Raw genomic sequence first — 16,902 nt, 5'->3', positions numbered from 1 at the left:
GCAAACTCAAGCAACTTCACAAAAAGATTCTACAGTAGTCCTTCCTTATCAGTGGCTTCCTTTTTCACAATTTCAGTTATCCACGTCAACTGTGATTCAAATATTAAATGGAAAGTTCCAGAAATAAACAACTCATAAGTTTTAAATTGCATGCTATTCTGAGCAGCATGATGAAATCTTGTGCCATCCTGCTCCATCTCCCTGGAGGTGAATCATCCCCTTGTCCAGCATATCCTGCCAGTTAGTCACTTAGTAGACATCTGGGTTATCAGAGCGGCAGTTTCAGCATTGTAGTACTTGTGTTTAAGTAACCCTTATTTTACTTAATAATGACTCCAAAGCACAAGAGTAGTGATGCTGGCAATTCAGATATGCGAAAAGCTGTAAAGTGCTTACTTTAAGTGAAAAAGTGAAAGTTTTTAACTTAATAAGAAAAAATATTTATATGCTAAGGTTGCTAAGAACTACCATAAGAACAAATTTCAATTCATGAAACTGTGAAGAAGGAAAAAGAAATTCATGCTAGTTTTGCTGACATACCTCAAATTGCAAAAATTATGGTCATAGTGCATGATAAATGGTTAGTTAAGATGGAAAAAGCATTAAATTTGTACACTAAGATGTTTCGAGAGAGAGAGGGAGAAAGTGACCACATTCACATAACTTTTATTAAAGTGTATTGTTATAATTGTTTTATTTTTATTACTATTGTTGTTAATCTTTTACTATTGTAGCTATTGTTAATCTCTGTGTCTAATTTATAAATTAAACTTTATCATAGGTATGTATCTATAAGAAAAACCATAGCATAATGGATTTGGTACTATCCATAGTTTTCCTGTGTCTACGGGGCATCTTGGAACATATCTCCTGAGGATAAGAAGGGACCACTGTAATTCAATTAAATTCAGGTAATCCCTGATAGTTTACCTTTCTTCTTTTTATCTTCTATTGAGCAACTCTTTCTCTTCTCTTTTCCTTGTCTCCTTGCTATATTCCTTGTTGCTCTCAAGCATGACTCTTTTTATGGGAAAATATGTTAGAATACTAGTTGAGAATGATTTTTCTTAGAATTATGTAAGTCAGAATAATGCCTGAAGCTTCATTTTTAGTAAGTTGTAGTGTTTGGTTTTTAAAAAAATTAAAAAGAGAAAATAAACTCCTCTCTCTCTCTCTTTATATATATATATATATAAAATAGAGTACATGTATTTAATGTATTTTCATCAAACGGATTTCATGTGTGTGTGCTTAACATCCTCCTAATTCTCTTAGGTTACATGTGAGCCCAAATGTTTTCACATTTGATACCACTGGTGAAATAATGGGATACAGCAAAGTGAAATAGTGGATTTAATATTTATTAGTGTGTAATGCTATGAGCTAAGTGGTAAACATTTGGGTCTGTTCTCTTATTTTCCCCAAGGGATTAATTTGGAGAGGAATGGTGGGAGGATCCTGCTATCACTGGTTCACAGATACCTAAGCATGATGACTTTCATTTTAAGGTAAATATGGGGAAAAAATGGCATAGATTACCACAGGAATATGGACAATTTGTAGATGATCATTTCATTTTACAAGAAAATAAAAATAACGGGTTGAGAAATTATGCATATTATATGTTTACAACACATTCATAGTAATTAAATGTTGCTTATTACAACATTAATGATTGAATAAGATTAAAATAAAATATCTAGCTTTAACATATTAAATTATTTAATCCTTATATTATTAGGGAAGTATTATGGTAAGAAGAATATTATGATATTACAGAAATAGAAAGTAAATAAATAAAGTTAGAAGAGCAATTCATGAGTGCCATGGACACAAAACCATACCAAATATTTATGTTGTGAGATTCCTGTCCACAAAGGCTAAGGCAAACCTGGCCAAAGCCAAGTTTTGTACCAAGAGCTCAATTATGCTGCTTTGTTTCTGAGAGTACTTCAAAGTGGGCAAGTCTGAACAGCAGTTGGCAAATCCAGGCTGAGAAGTGCCAAGGGCAGTACCCAAGAACTAAAGTTCTACATCAGGGCTAAGAGGCTTGTATTTTGAAACAACATGAGTTGAGTCAACATGAAGGAGCAGCCACTGAAGAGTGCAGAGTCATGAACAACTTTGAGATTCTAAGAACTTATTTTCAGTGTTATTGATTCCTGACCTGTTGTCAGAGAAACTATAATCAAGGATCAACATGATGTTGGAAAGCTATGGATGACTAGATACCACTCTCAGGGTAAAATTGGTTGGTAAAACATTTTTTAGTGAGAATTCATTCAACAGAGCAATTATTAAGTACCAAGTATGTACCAAAAACTATAGAATGAATTGCAGATACAACAGTGACTAACATATGGTCCTTGCTCACACCTGGAAATGAGAAATTGTAATGCACTTGTTGAACGCTCCAGTGAGGATTAGTAGAAGGTGCTGTGGGAGCACAAGGATTATCACTGCACTTGGTCTCAGTTGGTCAGGGAAGACTTTCCAGATGAATAATGTCAAGACAGACCTTAAAATTGCATAAGAATTATCTAGATAATGGGAGAAGTCAGGGTGGACCCTGTACAAAGGCTTACAGTTTAGTGTTCAAGGAATATGAATCATAGGGGGCTAAAGCAAGTGTGGAAAGATAGATTCTGGGATCTCGGCTCTCCTTTTCATATTTTTGGGTGGGGGGAGTTGGTCAAGTAATACTGTTGAATTTATAAGACACAGAAAGTTTCTTCCATTAACATTTTTTCATGGGTAAAGAGCAGTATTTTTCATTAGTTGCTTGTATAATTAGAAGAAGCAGCACACACATCACCTGCTTATAAACATGTTTTAAGTACACACAGGAAAAGCTTTTCTGGTAAAGGATGGAGCTTACCTTGGAGAAGCACTTTTCGTTTGTTCTGTTGAACTACATTACACTTGGCTCATCCTGGATTCTTTAGATCAATGGACATTATGAACTTTTAGGAACTTTGTAATGGAATTTGTATCCTAAGAATGATCATTACAGGACTCTGCCACCTTTAGTAGAAAGTGAAAATTTGGATTTAGTAAAAATATAACACATAGTACCAACTTATCTACAAATATTTCAAAAATTTTCATCAGAAAGTGATTGCAAACCTAGGATTGATCATAAGGGATGTTGACTCAAGATTGACAGATATATAAAAGCAAACCCAAACTTAATCTACCAATTTTTTTTCTCCTTGACCAGATTTCAAGTGGAATGTGTTAACAAATCATGTTTAAAAAAATAATAAACAAAAATTCTATTTAAAATAATGTGTTTAGTGTGAAAAATGACAATATGGTAGAATGTAGAATGTAAAATAAATCTAGATTAATGAATAAAGGACAAAAGAATGTAAAGAATCACATGAAAGAGAGAATGGAAGAAAGTAACTCAGCTTCATTTTTTATTTTTCTAAATATTTGTTCTCTTACATCTCTCAGAAACTAAAAAAATTTTTTTCATGTAGGAAATCTATAGATTTTAATGATAATCTGTGCTGTCTTTATTGTAACAAGACAATGTGCATATCTTGTAGAAGCGGTAGGATTTGATGTCATCTTTCATGTGACTGGGGGAAAGAGATCTGCACAGAAAACAGTAGTTGTCACAAGTAACACAGATTATGACTTACTAGAGATGTTTCCTCAATTTTTGTCCTACGACAAAAGATCTCTGGGATTAAAAATTATATCACGATAAATGGTAATATTTGCCCATCTTTCCGAATGCAGCTTTGCTTTCAAGAGCAGTTTAATTCAGTCTGGTGAAGAACTTGCCCCCAGTACTGACAAGAAGGTGAAGAGCCCTCCAGTATTCAGGCCACAGGAATAAGTTTTCATTAAGCACCTACTTTAACATGAAACTTAAAGATAACTCTGGTATGGAAATTTTAAAATTTCCCTTTAATCATTTATTTATTTATTCTGGAAATTGGAGATAAAGTTGATTTAAGGCAAAAGGTGATGGAATAAATTAGAATTCCAAAGTTAGCAAATTACATGTATAAATGTGTGTATATGTGTATATATATATAATATATGTACTCTTTTGAACACAAATTTTGTTTTCATTTTTAATATAAACATGTCTGTTTATAAAATCATGGAAGGGATTTTTTTTAAAACAAACCATAGTAGAACTTACATAATCAGAAAAATGTTAAAATTCAAAGTATTCTTTCTGGGAATTCATACGTTCATCCTAAATATGCTGCTATTTTTCAAACCACATTTAGAATCACTCTTTTGAGATTTTTTAAAAAATTGCTATTTTACAAGCCACACAGTAAAATTCATCTCTGTGTATCATAATTAAGTGACACATTTTAGAAACCAAATACCCTATTATCCAGCTTTATCTCTCTATCTTCATGTTTAATTTTGGCTATGAAATATTTTTCATTGCTGCTAAGCAAGAAAAATCAAAAACACAGTCAAAAGATTAAGATTTAGCTCTAGGGAGGATATATTTTTTTTTACTTGCCATTCATGCAAGATCTTAGTTCCCTCACCAGGGATCAAACCCATGCCCCGCCGGCAGTGGAAGCGTGGAGTCCTAACCACTGGACTGCCAGGAAATTCCCTCTGGGGAGGATATCCTTGGTAAGTGCATAAATGCATGATATATTAAGTGAATTAAAAAAATACATATTCTCAGTTTAGAAGATAATTTCAAGAGTTTCAAACTGACAAATCTCAGCAACAGTAGAAATCTGCAACTTCCGGACTTGGCCACCTAAGATGGAACTGGAATCATTTGAAAGAGTAAGTGCTTTTATGTTTATTCAAAAAACATCACATGGCTTTATAGGCACACTGTGTATAGAAAACAGTCTATGCACACAAAAATGAATATATGAGCATGTCCTTTTACCAAAAGGAAGCAATTATAATCAGTAGCAAGTAATTATTTTAGTGAAAAGTACATTTGCTTTTCAATTTTATTCCATACTAGAATTTGATCTGAACGTGATCTTGGAGACCATTTAGCCCAACCTACACATTACTTCATAGGCAAGGAAAATGTGGCACAGAGAAATTGGAAGCTAGATGACCTGTCAAAGGTTACATAGTCATAAGTTTTAGTCCATAATGCTTGACCATTGATACAAGATTCTTCCCATCACATTCTGGTGCATCCCAATTAAGATTCATTTTATATGAGACTTACATAATACAAGGTGAGTTTTAAATGTTAAATTACAGAATACATTAATTTGTCTTTTGTGGACTTTAAAAACATAAAGCTGCGTTGCTACTTTGTTTCACATGCCAAGAACTCCATACTTTTTAAAAGTCACATGGGGGTGATTCAGAAAACTGGATCACTTAAGGAAAAGTCTAGGTTTTTTTTTTGTCAGTCACGCTGCTTGTTTTATTATTGCACTTGTACTGAAGAGTGAAATCAGTGTTCATTGACAATTTTATCACTGTTTTTTACCCCGGCACTAAAGTTTGCTGAAGGCTTCTATTCTTTTCATAGCCAGTATTTTACTCTCTTTCCTTGGGAGATTTTTCTAAAATATTTCAGAAAACCTTTTTTGTCTTATTTGTATTTTCTGGTTATCTTTTACAATGACGTATTTAAAACATTCAAAATCATGAGTAGATATAAATTCTTAATATTATCATTGTACAAAACATATTAGACTTTAATATAAATAAAGTAGACTTTATTACCATATCCTTTTGGTAATAAAATATGCAATAGTCCCTCAGTATCTAAGGAAGATTGGCTTCAGGACCCTCAGATGCAGGGGACTGACTGTATTTACTATTGGTATACAATTGCTATTCTTTTGAGTTTTGATTAGTTAACAGATTGAATGTTCCACAATTTTCCTTTTTAATCACAATCCTCTAATTTAAATTTCCAAAGCTCAAGCTTTTTTTGCAAGGGTACCTCAAAATACGTTTCCATGCTGGATGTATTACCTTTTTACAAAAAGTGGCCTTGAGGTACCCAGCGGTGAGGGATCCTGGGAACAGAGCAGAGTTGCTTCATTGCAACTCAACCAGGCTTTAAAAATATACCTTCACGGGCTTCCCTGGTGGTGCAGTAGTTGAGAGTCCGCCTGCCCATGCAGGGGACACAGGTTCGTGCCCCAGTCCGGGAGGATCCCACATGCTGCGGAGTGGCTGGGCCCGTGAGCCATGGCCTCTGAGCCTGCGCGTCCGGAGCCTGTGCTCCGCAATGGGAGAGGCCACGGCAGTGAGAGGCCCGCGTACCGCAAAAAAAAAAAAAAAAGAATATATATATATATATATATATATATATATATGTGTGTGTGTGTGTGTGTATATATATACCTTCACACCCACCAAAGGAAGACTAAAGGATATAATCTGAAAAAGTATTTTCGTCTAGAAATAAAACAGGTTTTAGAAAAACATGTTTTAATATTCTTAAAAAAGATGCAAAAAGACATGGTCTCTCCCAAAAAAGGCTGAGACAAAGGCAGAGCAGCTAGTACAGTAGACTGAAGAGTTCAGATTGTAGGACAACACAAACAGAAACAGAATAAAGTCTATATTTAAGGCAGAAAGAAAGGAGTAGATCATTCAGAAATGATTAAGAATTGGCAAGATAAGAATGGTGGGATATTTGTGTGAGGAGATGAGCAGCCTGTGCAAAGACCTTTAAAAAAAAAAGGGTGGGGATGTGGCCTAATCAAGCACTAAACTTCATGTTATCCAAAGGATGTAGAATTCTAGGAAGGGTGGCCAGAGATGAGAAGTAAACAGAATCAGTTCTTGAAGGCTCTAATATGCATTTTTAAGGAATTTATAAATTATCTTGAGGGCAAAGTGGAGCAATTGAAGAGATTTCTTTATTATAGGATTGACACAACGAGACTTGTATATTAGAAAGATTACTCTAGCTGCAATGTGGAAAACAGACTGTGCCTGGAGGCATGGGTGTCAGCTTGTTTTAATCCACAGGGGACAGGATGGTGGCTTGGACAAGGTTAATGCTGATGGGGTTGGAGTGAAGTGATTGAATTCAAGAGATATTAAAGAGAAATATTAAAGTGATAAACTAGAAAAAATTTGATGATTGAATGTGGCAGAAGGGGGAAGAGAATAAAGCAAGGACAAGAATAGGTTTTTACATTAGGTAGCAGGGTTCGTGGCAGTGCCAGTTAATAAGAGGGGAAATGTAGAATAGAAGGAGGCATGATCTTTTGGAAAACATGGTGACATCAGTCCTTTCATGTTGTGTCTGAAGTATATTTATGACAAGTATATGTATGAATGCCAAGTGGCAGTATCTAATAGCAGTTGGATATATGGATCTGGAGCTCAGAAGAAATTCCTGGGATAGAGATATAGGTCTTGAAACTTGGGGAGGATACATATATAGTGTGGTTTACGCATACAATGGAATATGCTTTTCATTGATAAAAAGAAATCAAGTACTGATATATGCTACAATGTAGATGAACCTCCAAAATATTATGCTAAGTGCTGGGCTTACAAAGAGTAAAGGGAAAATTTAGTGCAGTGTTCGAGAAACCTTAGGAAGAGTGTGTTTCAAGAATAAAGAGAGATGAATGGATAAACAAATTGTGGTATATACGTACAGTGGAATATTATTCAACCATAATAAAGAATGAAGCTGTGAGGTGGATGAACCTCCAAAACATGCCAAGTGAAAGAAGCCAGAGACAAAAGGCCACACATTACATGATTCCATCTGATGTATGAAATATACAGAATAGATAAACCCTTAGGAGCAAAATGCAACCTAGATGTTGCTAGGGCTTGGGAGGGAAGTGGAAATGGGGAGAAACTATTTAATGGGTAGGGGATTTTGGTTTGAAGTGATGGAAATGTTCACAGCTACATAGATGTTGTGGATGCACAATACTGTGAATGAACCAAATGCCACCAAATTGTTCACTTTAAAATGGTTAGTTTTATGTTATGTGAATTTCATCTTTATAAATTATTTCCTTTTAAAAAAAGAAGGAAGGTAAAATGACAAAAACAAAAGCCACTGTGAAATCAAGGAAGAAAAGGATTGAAAAGTTTCCATTTGTTTTAAAGAGAGCTGTTGGTAGTGTAGTGGGAAGAGGCCAGATTGCAGTGGGTTGAAGAATGAGTAGGATGTTAAGAAGTGGAGATACAAAGTGCTGAATCTGTGAAAAGACTGGGCTGTGAAGGGGAAAAGAAAGATGCATTTCTAGTGTGAGATGGATGTGCTATCCCAGGAAAACTTTGTTTTTTTTAAGATGGGGTGACCTTAACACGTTTAACGGTTCTCAAGAATGATGTCGGAGAAAGTGAGAGGTTGGAGTTGCAGGGCTCTTTCTGGCCACGGGGGAGACTGTGAATGGAGGCTTGTTGGTAAGCATAGTGATGGTAGATTGTGAGATTTCCCATGCAAGTCCTTGTATTTTTAAAACAGGGCACAAGAGGAGAAGAAACTGCTGAAACTGAGGGAAGAGAGGATTAAGTGAAGATTTAAGGAAGTGGAGAAGGTTTCAGAGAATCTTTGTGGTGACTAGGAATAAAAGTTGACTTGAGAAACAAGGGGTTTAGCCCCCTGGGGTTTCTAGTGGCAAGATCTACCAGATTGGCATGCTTTCTCCCGAAGCTACCATCTTTGGGGATATAGGTGAAAAGAATGTGGCTAATCTAATTGATCCCTTTAAGATAAATTAAAATAAATTCCACCTTTGTGTGGGACAGCAGACAATGTGAGTAGTGAGAGGACAACCATTCCTCTTTTTTTTTTTTTTTTTTTTTTTTGTGGTACACGGGCCTCTCACTGTTGTGGCCTCTCCCGTTGCGGAGCACAGGCTCCGGACGCGCAGGCTCAGTGGCCATGGCTCACTGGCTCAGCCCCTCCGCGGCATGTGGGATCTTCCCAGACCGGGGCACGAACCCGTGTCCCCTGCATTGGCAGGCGGACTCTCAACCACTGCGCCACCAGGGAAGCCCCATTCCTCTTTTTTATGACACAAGTTTGCTTAACTTTTTCTAATGAGGGATTGACTGGCATTTGCACATTGCTTTACAGTTTGCACTTTCGTATACCTCCTCTCATTCGATTGCCAATATAACAAAATGGTTTATTATTAAATTTTCATTTGTTAGGTGAGAAAACATAGACTCAGAGGTTGAAATGTGTTAAAGATTCCACATAGGCTTTCGGACTGTCAGGGCTGAGTTTTGGACCGTGTCCATGAAGCGTTCAGACTATATTTTGTTTAATAACTGAAGGTGGAATTTACCAAAGTATAAGCTGGAGAGACAAAGACAACTCCTTACCTCTGCAGAAGGCTGCCTAGATTGCACACAAATGAGAGAATGGAGCTTTCTATGAAATCTGACAAATAACAAGGTTGGATGCAATACATAAAATATATATTATATCTTAAAAAAAAATCAATCCTTGGTTCACAGCTCAAAATAGCATTTTTTTTTTTCCTGGTGCCGCAGAGGATGCTCTGGTATTATATCAAGCAACATTTAGTGAGCAAAAGTAACTGAATGCAATATATTTACCGACAGTAGTGCCAGGGCTTTTTAAGGCACAGTATTGATTTACTTCTTTCAAAACCAAAATGATAGCAAAAGGGGAAAAATGATTCAGGGAAGATACCTGAGGATTTAAAAGTGGCAAACACAAATCCATTAGTTTTAAAATGGGTCAAAAGACAAACCAGAAAACTGTGAACTAGTGAATCAGTGAATTCAACATCTATTATAGGGAAAAAACAGGATATTGTGTAAGGGAGAACGTAGGGAGAAAGAAGCCAAGAAAGGAGTTGGAATAAGAATAGCTTTATGCATTTACAGTCAAGTAAGTACAGATGTTTTCCTCTTACCTGCAGCAATAAATTAGTTTTTTGGTGTTTTATAGTCAGCAGACATGTATAATTTATTTATTAATGATTTTTTAGAATAGTTATAAAACTATTCTGATAGTGTATTTATCATGGGAGAGTTCATGTAAATAAAGCAGGATCTTCTTTAGTCATCTCTGGCCCTGTAGCTCAGTGTGGCTCAGATAAGGCACCCACTGAGATCTAGAAGGGACAGGCTATATTTGCCTTGCTCCTATTGTTTAGAAAACTCTACCTTCAGGTTTGAAGTAATAGGATAGCAAGCCCTGAGCAGCTGGCAGCTTAGTGTAGCTACTGTCAGAAGAGGTTTGTTTTGCTCAACTCACAGCTTACTTGGCCAAATTCAAACTCACAGTCACTACAGCATCAGGGAAAATGGGTACAAGGAGAGAGGAAATACCAGAATAGCTGAGTCAGTCCTGGAGGTGAAGGAGTGACAGATATTGAGGTCAGATCTATGCTACATCCAACTCAACCTCCATTTGGGGACTTAAACTGGGTTACCATGCTTGTTGCTGTGTTGCCATAGCAACGCCACCACTCTAAGTCATGAATGATGAAGATAATCTTGCAAAAATGGTAAGCTTTTTTGTATTAGAAGTAGAAAGAACTTTTCACTTTGTTTACTAAACTATACCTTTTTGTTTATAAAATGTGTCCAAAATTCTAGAGTTGGTAGAGTTCTATTCAATCATATTCCCCCCTCTGTCACATTTAAATGTTACTGCTTTTTTTTCCCTGTTGGTTCTTTGACAGACTTGGTAATTAGAGTTTCACTACCTTATAGCTCTCAAAAGCAGTGATTTTCCGTGTGCCAAGACCACCTGCTTGTTAAAACGTACCTACCCTAACCTCATCCTAGATTTTCTAAATCAGAATCTCTAAAAATGGAGCGCTGAAATCTGCACGTTTAACAAGATCCTTGGGAGACTTTTAAAAACACTAAGTGTAAAATCCATAAAGAGAAGTGCATGTTTCAAAACTATACAGTGTGCTGAATTTTCACAATCTGAATAAACTCAGGTAACCAGCACTTGATCAAGAGACAGAATAAGACCAGCACTTCTTGATGCCTTGATGCCGACCAGAATATAGCCAGAAACCTCTTGAGTAACCATTCCTGTCACTGCCCCTACCAAGGATAAACATTACCCTGATTTCTAAAAGCATGGCTAAGCATCATCTGTTTTTGTAACTTAAACAAATTGAATCAAACAGAATGTAATCTTTTGTGACTGGCTTCTTTTACTTAACATTGTATTTGTAAAAATTGATCTGCATTTTTGCCTGTAGTTGTAGCACATTCTTTTTCATTGTTGAATAGAATTATTTTGTGAATATACCATAATTTATGTATTCATTCAACTGTTGATAGACAGTTGGCTAGTTTCCAGTTTAAGACTACTTTGAATAGTGTTGCTATGAACATTCTAGTGCTTTGATTTTTGCAGTATATATGTGTGCACTTCTGTTGAGAATGTCAAAACAAATATTGCCCTGGATGACATTAAACAGGTAAGAAAGACTTTGTTCAAGGACATTGCAGTAGCGTAGAGATTCAATGCAGTCTAAATTTAACTCCACTGAAAAAACATTTGGAAGAATTATTAAAATATGGGGTAGAGGGATTATAGGTCACCTGTATTTGCTAATTGACCATCTCCAATTACCTCTCTTCATGATAGAAGGTAGTTTTATAACTTGGAGCTGGGCACCGATTGAAGTTAGACTTCTACCCTCCTGTAGAGACTGGGGGGTAAGGGTGCTTTCTTCCTTTTTGGTTACATTTCAAAGGGATGGCTCCCAGGCCCTTGAAAAAAATAGTCTTGGGTTGTAAAACGGGCAAAAGACTTTTTTAAAAGTTTCATTTTAAAGAGGCAGAGAAAGAATTTATAATAACAAGTTTTCTAAAGTAAATGCTCTAGAAATAGGTCAGGGACCAAAAGTAAGGAAGAAGGCTGTGTAAATTTTAGTCAAGATGAGGGGAATATTAAGGCCATCTTGGTCAATAATATATGTGAGAGTGAAATTGGTGGGTCATAGATTATGCAAATATTCACCTTTAATAGGTACTGCCATACTGTTTTCCAAAGATGTTGTACTAACAGTATAGGCAAGTTCTGGTTACTCCACATCACTAAAATTTGGCATTTTCCCTCTCTTTCATTATAGTGATTCTCATGGGTATAAGTGGTATTTCACTGTATCCATATATTCCTATAATACTAATTAATTTTTAGGAGCTATGGGCTTTGAAATTATGTCTGAGGCCTTTTCATTATCTTCAGAGACTTCATTATGAGTTTTCTCCTTAGATAAGTTAACACGGTCAATTATATTAATAGAGTATCTAACACTGAACCAACCTTGCATTCCTAAATTTTTCATATTAAAATTTTTTATTTAGCTGTTGAATTATGTTTGATGATATCTTATTGAGGATTATTTCATCAATATTCATGAGTGAGAAATGTCTGTAAGTTTCTTTTTAATTCCATCTTTCTCAGATTTAGGGATTGATGCTAAAAAATTATACAGAAATATTCACAAATTTGCATGACATCCATGAAGAGGAGACAGGCTAATCTTCTCTGTATTGTTCTAATTTTAGTATGTTTACCCCTAAAGTGGACACATGTCCATTAAGTCCTTAATTTCAGGGAGTAAGTTGTTCACTTTGCTCTTTTATGGCTTTGTCTATTTTTTATCTATCCCGTTTCTTTTTTTACTATGGTTTATTTTCCTTCTTTTATATCTTCATCCCTTCATTGTCTATTCACTTCTATATATCCAGTGGCTTCAAGACTTTCTGACTTATAGTGGACATCTGATAAATATTTATCAAATTAATGGAGAGCTGAAGGAATAAATTTCTTCTATCATATTCAGCATATTGATTTTACGGGGGTTTATTTCTTTTGAGGTTTGTAAATTTTTTTCTTGTGAGCTTGGCAGAGGTTCTGTGGAATTTCAATATAAACTGTGATGGAAAATGTTTGCTCTCTCAGGGATCTAAAATTTTCAATATCCTCAAACATTGTTATGTTTATTTCCTAGATCGTGTCTCTATTATCATGTGTATAGCATATATTTAGACTACATACTTGAGCATGCTATAAGCCTAAATACTCTATCTCTTAATGGTAGTCATTCTGTTCTTTTACTCTAGATATGTAACGTATTTTTAACACTTCTCTAGGACAGTATATATATATATGTATATATATATATATATAATTATAATGTATATTTATATATAATATATATAAAATAAATTATAGATATAATTTAATGGCTAGGGCAGTACTTTAAGGATCTGAGCTTCATCCAGGTGACTTTCTTTAAGCTTTCCACTTTCTAGGCATCTAGAAAGTCACATCTGTCCCTACAACAGTATTAGATTTTAGCCTTGACTAACTAGTGAAATACCCATGAACTACAATTAAAACACTTTGAGGTTGTTGGTCTAATTTTGTGTTTTCTCTTTTTTGCTGGTCCCTGAAGAGTCACTTTATTTTTATGCTTGACTTTATATTTAACAACTTTCTGAATTACAATATTTTTCAGCTTTTCTCCATGTAAGGAAATAGCATATCTTTTTATCAGTTTGGTCTTCCTTATTTCTGGTAATTTATTTCCTAGTGATTCTCATGTTCACTTGAAATTTACAACCATTGAAGGGGGTAACTTAATGGTTTAATAAAATTGATCTTATTCTATTTATAACAGTGACATGGCATATGGCATTTCTTTGAATTTCTATATGTTTCTTAATGCAAAGAATTTTTAGCATGTTGGTATCCTGCATCAACAGAGTAGGTGTACAAATAGAAGACACAAACCATTAAAATGAACAAGATATTGCCAGAAAGATGTGAGAAAATGTAGTGAGGAGTAGTTTCTCAGAAGTCAAAGGAAGCTATAACTTCAACAAGAAGTAGTGATAAATAGAGTTGAATGCCACACAGAACTCAGGTTTTATAACGACAGAAAATTGTCTATTACAATTGAAATATTAAGACCATTGACCACTGTTGAATTTAGCAATAGTTGTAATTGTGGAGGCCAAGGTCAGACTAATTTAGGTTAGAAAGTAAAAGGGAAGTAAATAAGCAGAGGCAATGAGTGATAATTACACTTTAGAAATATTTAGCCTTGGAGGAAAGGAGAAAAGTTGCCAGGTAGCCAGAATCGATCACTGAGATAGGAGAGACAAGATCATGTTTATAATTCTGAGAGTAAGGAAGCCATAGAACAGGAATGTAATTTATTAAGAAGAGAGATGGAATTATTTGTGAAGTGCATTGGCTGAGGGGGCAGTGGAGATTTGGAATAACCTTTAAATTATGAAAGAAGGTATACAAAGGCCATGATTTTGATGGTTACATAGCTGCGGCAGAACCCATTATTTGTGTACCCCAAAGATATTCTCCCTCTATTTACTTATTATATAAACCTTGATTTTATTAGGGTGCCAATGTACTCCACTGTAGGGCTGTTAGTCTTGCCATTAATGATTTAATTTAATTGTAGAAATATCTCCGTTTCTTAACCTTTTTGCAGTTCTGGTCAAGGAAGCAAAAAGTTAGGTCTTCTAGGGAGCTTCTGCGTAAGTTTTCCCTTTACTGATAAAAAGAGAAAACTTGACAAAAGATCCCTTTTGCTACTACCCAGATTCCTGACATCGAATATGACCGTTTTATACTTGAGCTATGGCAACCATTCTGAGACTATGAGGGAAGAGTACAAAGACAAACAAAAATCCAACAAAAAGAGAATGACAGAATGGAAGGATAGATGGAGCCAGATTCTTCCATAATATTTGTTAAGTCCCTGCACCAGACCTGCACCAGACCTATTAAGCTATGTTCTATGTTATTTACAGCCAAAAGATAACTGATTCAAGTCATAGACTTTCCTCTCAATAGTGGTTTGCTATTGTTCATGGAATTATTCAGTCAATTTGAAAGTATCGTATACTAAGTAACATCTCTATTTCATTATATTATGGGACTCTGAACTTATAAACTATCTCACAAAAAACCCCAAACAGGTTTCACTTTTGTATTTCCACTTTTGTCAAGTAATAAAATTATAGCAAATTTAGTAATTAGTAATTCTCATTAAAGAAGATACTAGAATTGTTTTCCTTCATATTAGCTAACTTCCCATTACTAACATGGATGAGATTTGATAAATGTTAGCTGAATAAATCAATCAAAGGTAACACATTCAATTATTATTTTTTTTTTTTTGCAGTACGCGGGCCTCTCACTGCTGTGGCCTCTCCCGTTGCGGAGCACAGGCTCCGGATGCGCAGGCTCAGCGGCCATGGCTCACGGGCCCAGCCGCCCCGCGGCATGTGGGATCCCCCTGGACCGGGGCACAAACCCGTGTCCCATGCATCGGCAGGGGGACAGGCGGACTCTCAACCGCTGCACCACCAGGAAAGCCCCACATTCAGTTAATTTTATGACATACTCTAAAATGCTTTACTTAATTCTTTAAGATGAATGAATTCTAGCTCAACTATTGTTAGATGTTATTTTCACCCATTTTATGACAATTATTTTTTTCTTCCCTACCTTGTGGTTATCAACATATATGGCTCTCTTCTGCTAGTACAATCCATGAAACTAAGTTCAGACAATTGGATATAAGCAGAATAATGTAGAAAACTTTCAAGTCATATCTTTAGGTAGGAAACTGCATGCATTCCACTTCCTCCCGTTCTCCTTTCTTATGGACTGGAACATGGATGGAACACTACTAGTGAGTTAGCTTTAACCCTGTAAAGACTAGAGAAACAAAACAAAACAAAATCTTAAGGGATCTGGATCCCTAATGGTCTCATGGAGTCTATTTGCCCTGCTTTGTTGTTGTTGTTTTAAACATATCATTTCCAATGCCCAGCCATTATGCAAGCCTCTTCTAAACTCAGATACCACCTGATGAAAAATAAAAGAGAAGGGAGTGTTTAGAGAAATCCCGAAAAGTTGAGTATTTCCCCCAATGAAATTGTATTAATCTGGAAGTGACTAGGTTATACTGAATCTGAAATGGTGGTGTTGTTTATCCACACCCTAACAGAAACGGAGGCCCCTAATAGAATTAAATTCAGTATGGAAGAATATTTCCACATTGCATTTTAAACTTGGGTACAGAGGGGAAGAAAAGACCTCTGTTTCATAAGAAGTGCTAGTAAGAGAAAACAGAATGTGAACGGACAATTGACATTTATTTTGGAAAGTGTTCATCACAAAAAATGTGAATAAAGTGTTTAGGAGGCACGTAATAGGAGAAATCAATAGAAACTAGAAGAATTAGAAGCATCTTTTAAACCTAATTGCTTCAAATACTTCTGATAACACTGTCACAGGTTGGGAAAAAGATGGTTAAATCCTAGGTATCATCCTCTTTTTGGAGAAGAAAGTTCAAGGAGCCTCAAAATTTGGAGACTGTCTTGGAGTTACTTGAAAGAAATAATTTCTATTGTGACTTTGACATTCACATTTATCTTAATTGCTTTGTATTTTTAATAGCAAATAATCGTGTTTTAATACAATAAATAAGTATTGTGCCAAATACATTTCCTTAGAAATGAGACTAAACACATTTCTATAAACAAGCTACCTTAATACCTATCTTTGGAGTCTGTTGGCAGTTGTGCTAAAATGGAGGTTCCTTTGAAGGATGATCATGACAGAGACCAGATTCAGGAATGTTAAAACATAGCAAAGCCAGAAAATTTCTCCCTTGCCTACTGGTGCTTGGAACTCTAATTGAGAGTTTCCTAAGTACAACAGAAGACACATTGCTTCGATATCACATGCCAAATGAAAACCAATAACAGCCATTCAAGCATTAATATCTCTTAGCTATTGGATAAAGCTTATCAAGGATCTAGAGGTGATTATATCCACTTGATTCTTCCTCTGTTTATGCTAAATAGGAGGTGGATAAAGGAGAAAAAGGAATCTGAATGCTGCATAAATGTAATAATGAGAGAAATAGCATGCACAGATTGTGA

General features: G+C 35.5%; 1 long non-coding RNA gene across 1 annotated transcript in view; it reads right to left on the bottom strand.

Annotated features, from left to right (window-relative positions):
- LOC307194821 overlaps positions 1-15,594 on the bottom strand; it is a 53,450-nt gene extending 37,856 nt beyond the window's left edge. The window contains exons 1-2 of the long non-coding RNA XR_013830637.1: positions 15,458-15,594; positions 2,879-3,024 (exon numbers count right to left, since the gene is read on the bottom strand). This is a non-coding gene — a long non-coding RNA (uncharacterized lncRNA). The remainder of the gene's footprint in view (positions 1-2,878; positions 3,025-15,457) is intronic.
- Between the last annotated feature and the right edge of the window lie 1,308 nt (positions 15,595-16,902).

This window comes from Stenella coeruleoalba (assembly GCF_951394435.1).
Source record: "Stenella coeruleoalba genome assembly, chromosome: 11".
Lineage (NCBI taxonomy): Eukaryota > Metazoa > Chordata > Mammalia > Artiodactyla > Delphinidae > Stenella > Stenella coeruleoalba.
Note: the sequence above shows the minus strand (reverse complement) of the source record. Positions and strands in the feature narration are given on the sequence as shown.